This window comes from Nerophis ophidion, linkage group LG04 (genome assembly GCF_033978795.1).
Source record: "Nerophis ophidion isolate RoL-2023_Sa linkage group LG04, RoL_Noph_v1.0, whole genome shotgun sequence".
In the NCBI taxonomy this organism is placed as follows: Eukaryota; Metazoa; Chordata; class Actinopteri; order Syngnathiformes; family Syngnathidae; genus Nerophis; species Nerophis ophidion.
In genome coordinates, this window is record NC_084614.1 from 55,483,890 (window position 1) to 55,489,889 (window position 6,000).

Sequence of the window (6,000 nt, forward strand, 5' to 3'; positions counted from 1 at the left end):
TGGGAAAAACAGGTGGACGCAGAACAAACATCTGATATTGAAAAACAAATCCCAGGATGTTAAAAAAAAAAACACACTGTAAAAATTATACTAAAGGCCCTAATGGACAGAATTGAAACACTTCAGAAGGAGAGAAGATCCAAATTAAACAAGACAAGCAACACGCAGAAACATATCATGGAGATGATGGAAAATAGAGCGGACAAAATGGAAGTGCAATCTGCTTTCACCAAATATCTCAATGTTATAAAGGAAACTGCAAGTGCACAGAAATACCTCCTACCAATTCTAAATACGATAGACCAAATCAAACAAGACATATAGTACAAAGTCAAATTAATCAATGTACATGAATTTACTGAGCATGATAACGCCTGGACAAAAACACCAACCCTATAAAATATCGAGAATCTGGAAAACGAAAATAATCCAAATGACAGCATTTCTAATGTTAGAAGTCACAAATCACATGGGAGTCACACACGGTCTGGTTCTAGTAGATCAAGCACCTCCTCAGCTTGCAGACAGGCAGTGGCCGAAAGGGCTACCCTTGCTGTCCGCTCTGCAGCTGAAAAAGAAAAACATGCATTGGAAGAGGAGGAGAAATAAAAGATAAAAAAGAAATTGGAAGAGGAGAGGCAAAGAATTAGAAAAGAAGGAAATGATGGACCTGGAAGGCTCCCAGCCTTCATGTTCTTCGCATACAGCATCTGATGGCATGAACTCCTACTTAAAGAGAACCAAAGAACCACCAGTTACTCTCAACCCCCAGGCTAAAGCACCAGTCACTCTCAACCCCTAGGCTAAAGACTATAAAGTCAAGCCAAGCTTCACCACCACCTTCACCACAGTCTATACACCATCCAACAACAAATAACAGCATGGCAACTACAACCACCCACATTTTGGCAAGAACCACAGTCCATGTATTTCACACCCTAAACCCATTCAGGTACAACCGCGACCACCACTTTCTTTACCAAAACAGCAGCAGGTCTCTTGGAATACAGTACAGGACCATAGCCCTACAACCCACATGGACTCCCCTGTACAGCAATCAAGGCAAACTAACATTTCCCCTCCAACAGATGGCACCCCTACTGTATGTGATTTATTGCAAAGGCAAAATGAGATTGCAACATTGCAAATGTCGCTGCAAACCTCTCATCAACTCTCACCAATGGAGATTCCTTATTTTGATGGTGATTCATTACTGTACAGAACTTTTGTCAGAGCATTTGTGCAATGTATTGAGAAAAACACAAGCAACAAAGGAGACTTTTTGTCCTACCTGGAAATATACACTCGGGGTCAACCTAAAGAACTGGTGGGTAGCTGTCAACACATTCCCCCAGACAGAGGCTATGAGATGGCAAAGTATTTGTTGGAAAAACACTTTGGTGACCAGTACCAGATAACAGCAGCTTACATGGAGAAAGTGTTTAACTGGCCTTTGGTAAATCTGAAGATGTACGAGCACTTTTCCTTTTGAGAATGTTGCACTGCCATGGAAAACGTGCAGTATATGCAGTAACTTAATATGCCAACTATCATGAAAACTGTGATCGCGAAGCTGCCATACAGGCTGCGAGAAAGCTGCAGAGTCTCTGCATGCAACATATTGGAAAACCACCATCACAGACCTCAGTTCTCAGACATTGTTGCATTCATTGAGCGACAAGTGAAAATTGTCTCTGACCCAGTCTTTGGAGACATCCAGAATGCACCACAGAGTACCGGAAGTATACCTGTAAAAGGAATGAAATCTCAAGGTAAACCCAAATTCAAAGGTGACTGTTCTGCCATGATTATTACCATTGAAACCCCTGAAGCGGAAGATCAAACCAGATTTAAACCCGCTCCAAAGCAAAGTGCGTCTGCTCGTACTACAAACGCCTGTTTGCTGCTCTAAAAATCATGCTCTTGACCAGTGTCCTTAGATGGAGAAGACCCACAGGGAAAAGATAACTTTCATAAGACAGAAAGGAATCTGTTTTGGGTGTCTACATGTTGGACATCTTAGCAGGCATTGTGACAAGCGCTTGACCTTCAAAGTATGCAAGCAAAAACCATCTAAGTCTGCTTTATATTTGTCAGAAGGAAAGAGCAAACAACAACATAAATGCAAACCAAAATAAGGCAAGGAAACTATCTGTGAATAATGCACAAGTATCTCTGCAAACATGTGGACGAACGGGGGCTGGTAACGGAAATTGAATTCCGTCAATTCTGCCTGTACAGATAAAGTCCAGCAAAGGACACACAGTCATACAAACCTATGCATTTCTGGACCCAGGGAGCAGGGATGCATTTTGTTCTGAAAGCTTGATGACAAAGCTCAACTTGAATGGAAGAAAAACTAAAATAAGTCTCCTAACCATGGGCCCAAAAACATCAGTTTCCAGTTACATGCTGACAGACTTGGAGCTTTCAAGCCTCACCAGGCAACAGTTCTACGACCTTCCCAAGGTATACACCCAAAAAAGGATGCCCGTAACGACAAGCAACTTCAACAATGAAGAGGAGTTGGCTAAGTAGCCATACTTGGATGGCGTCACTTATCCTCATATTCAAGCCGATGTAGAGCTATTGATTGGGACCAATGAGTCTAAACTGCTTGTACCCTGGGAAGTGGTCAACAGTAGTGGAAATGAACCGTATGCCGTTAAGACCCTATTGGGGTGGGTCATTAATGGCCTTACTGATTACAGTGCGAAGGAGTAAGATTGGCTGCTCTGCTACTACTGTCAACAGGATTTCCATAACAAAGCCGGAGGAGCTGCTGCATAATCAATATAACCATGATTTTAACATGAGGTCATCACAAGACAAAGAAGAAATGTCTAGAGATGACATGAAGTTCATGAAGGTCATGACTAATTCGTGCAAGCTTCAAGATGGACACTACACTTTGGAACTACCCTTTAAAAAGGAAGGATGATGTGTCTCTGCCCAACAATCAGTGCGTTGCCAGGCAACGTATACTTGATATGAAAAGGAGGTTTGGGAAAGATGAAAGATTTCTAACATCTGATGTCACAATGGCGGTACATTAATACCACTCAAAATCCTGCAGACAAAGCCTCAAGAGGAGTTAAAGTGGATGAGTTAGTGACTCACAAAGGATGGATAGAAGGCCCCGAGTTTCTGAAGAAACAAGAGAAAGAGTGGCCAGCTGATATCTTGGAGTAAGGGATTGCAGCAGAGGACCCCGAGGTAAAAAAGGAGCTCAGCACCAATGTAGTTATTGTTGATACTCCAAGTGCTACTCACCCACTGATCACTAACTTCTCTGACTGGAAACTGTTGAAGAGGTCAGTTGCCTGGATCCTGAAAATAAGAAGGACTTTACTGGAGATGAGTCAAAAGAGAAAACTCATAAGTGATGACAAAATGGATCAGGAAATGATGCGCATTAAAGCTGCACTGGGATACTAAACTCTAACACCAGACAATCTTTCAAGAGCTGAGACAGCCATCATCCACTTCACTAAAGAGGAAAGATTCCCACAGGAATTGCTTTATTGAAATCTGGGAAGAGTAACGTGAAGAATCGAAACATCAACGTCCCACTGGGGTGAGTTTTTCCTTGTTCTGTACCGCGGATGTCGTTGTGGGCTGTGCAGTCCTTTGAGACACTTGTGATTTAGGGCTATACAAATAAACATTGATTGATTGATTGATTGAAGAAAGACAGTTCCATTTACCTCATTTAAATAAGAAAATCTCATTTCAGTAAGCCTTTAAAAGCCTTTAAAGGCCTACTGAAATGAGATTTTCTTATTTAAACGGGGATAGCAGGTCCATTCTATGTGTCATACTTGATGATTTCGCGATTTTGCCATATTTTTGCTGAAAGGATTTAGTAGAGAATATCCACGATAAAGTTTGCAACTTTCGGTGGTAAGAGAAATGTCCTGCCTCTACCGGAAGTCGCAGACGATGACGTCACATGTGTGGGGGCTCCTCACATATTCCCATTGATTTTAATGGGAGCCTCCAACAAAAAGTGCTATTCGGACCGAGAAAACGACAATTTCCCTATTAATTTGAGCGAGGATGAAAGATTTGTGTTTGAGGATATTGATCGCGACGGACCAGGAAAAAAAAAAAAAAAAGGTAAATAAAAAAACGCGATAGCATTGGGATGGATTCCGATGTTTTTAGACACATTTACTAGGTTAATTCTGGGGAATCCCTTATCTTTCTATTGTGTTGCTAGTGTTACAGTGAGTTAAATAGTACCTGATAGTCGGAAGGGTGTCTCCACGGGTGTCTTGACGCGCAGTGTCTCAGGGGAGTCGACGGCAGCTATGGACGGCACAAGCTCAGCTTTTCTCTGGTAAGAACTGACTTTTTAACCACAATTTTCTCACCGAAACCTGCTGGTTGACATTCAGTAGGGATCCATGTTGGCTTGACCATGCTCTGATCCATAGTAAAGTTTCACCTCTAGGAATTTTAAACAAGGAATCACCGTGTGTTTGTGTGGCTAAAGGCTAAAGCTTCCCAACTCCATCTTTCTACTGTGACTTCTCCAATATTAATTGAACAAATTGCAAAAGATTCAGCAACACAGATGTCCAAAATACTGTATAATTATGCCGTTAAAGCAGACGACTTTTAGCTGTGTGTGTGTGCAGCGCTTATACTTCCTAAAAACCTGTGACGTCTTGCGTACACATCATCATTACACGACGTTTTCAACAAGAAACTCCCGGGAAATTTAAAATTGCAATTTAGTAAACTAAAAAGGCCGTATTGGCATGTGTTGCAATGTTAATATTTAATCATTGATATAATTACTATCAGACTGCGTGGTGGGTAGTAGTGGGTTTCAGTTGGCCTTTAAGTTTGGATTCTCCGCCATTTTAACATGGGGACAACCTGGTCTGTTGTATTCGCTAGTCACCACTAGAGGGTGCTAAAAGTCCGTTTAATTATTTGTGTCATGTCATGTATTGTATTATGTATTTTTCTATTTTCTATTTCAGAAATATAAAAACAAAAGATGTTGGCTAAAAAACAAGTTAAAAATATGTTGTATTGAATTAATTGTAATACCATTGAAGATAAAGCAAGTTAAAACCACCATACGATCACACGTTAAAAAAGGTTTACTGTTAAAAACCATTGTATTAAGATACATCTGTAATTGCATAAATATGAAAATGTTATATCCTTTAGCAGACGTCCTGCCCTCTGCTAATGACATCAAAACCAGCGGAATTGCTAACCACATAGTGTGTGTAGGTGCGTTCTGATCACTCATTGCAGCTACCAGTAAAGAACCACATCATCCAAACCAGCCTGTGTGTGGATTCTTGGCGGGACGGGTACACAGCAGTTACATGTATGTATGTATGTATATATATATATATATATATATATATATATATATATATATATATATTTTAGTGTGTGTGTGTAATTATTGTAAGTGGATAATAAAGGTATGTTACTTCCGTGACGGCCTCCTATAAGCAATGTAATCAATCAGAAATATCAAGCAGCTAAAATGGGCCAATTGATAAGTGAGGAGAGATTGTTTTGCATTTTCCCCATCGTCCTTTGTAGGGGATTTAAATTTAGGGGATTTAAATTGGATTAATTTAGAATTTTTTACTGTGCAAAGACCACGTGTGTTAGTTTATTTGCACCGTGGATTTATACTGTGCTGTATAAAGTGCAATTCGTTATCTTAAACCTGAATTACTTACAATGTCCGCATCACGCCACTAGTCTCACACTTTTCATTTTGTGAAACGTGGCAGTCCTGCTATTAGCTGACAGCTGTTAGCTAAAGTTTGCTCAAGGTTGGAAATATTAAAAACTTGTGTAAATTTTATTCCAAAAACTTTGTCCGTGTGTGTGTATTAGGGCTGGGCGATATTGGCTTTTATTAATATCGCGATATTTTTATGCCATATTGCGATATACGATATATATTACGATATTTTGCCTTGGCCTTGAATGAACACTTGATGCATAAAATCACAG

At 40.2% G+C, this 6,000-nt stretch overlaps 1 protein-coding gene across 5 annotated transcripts in view; it reads right to left on the reverse strand.

Annotated features, from left to right (window-relative positions):
- The window catches only part of tmem45b (transmembrane protein 45B), a 32,753-nt gene that overhangs the window by 22,558 nt on the left and 4,195 nt on the right, over positions 1-6,000 (reverse strand). The window contains exons 2-4 of one of the 5 annotated variants that reach the window (XM_061898485.1): positions 4,246-4,311; positions 3,274-3,330; positions 485-568 (exon numbers count right to left, since the gene is read on the reverse strand). The exons of 1 other annotated variant lie outside the window; for it this stretch is intronic. The gene's annotated coding sequence lies outside the window, so the exon portion shown is untranslated. The remainder of the gene's footprint in view (positions 1-484; positions 569-3,273; positions 3,331-4,245; positions 4,312-6,000) is intronic. 3 more of the 5 variants (XM_061898484.1, XM_061898483.1, XM_061898481.1) reach the window with 3 other exon arrangements.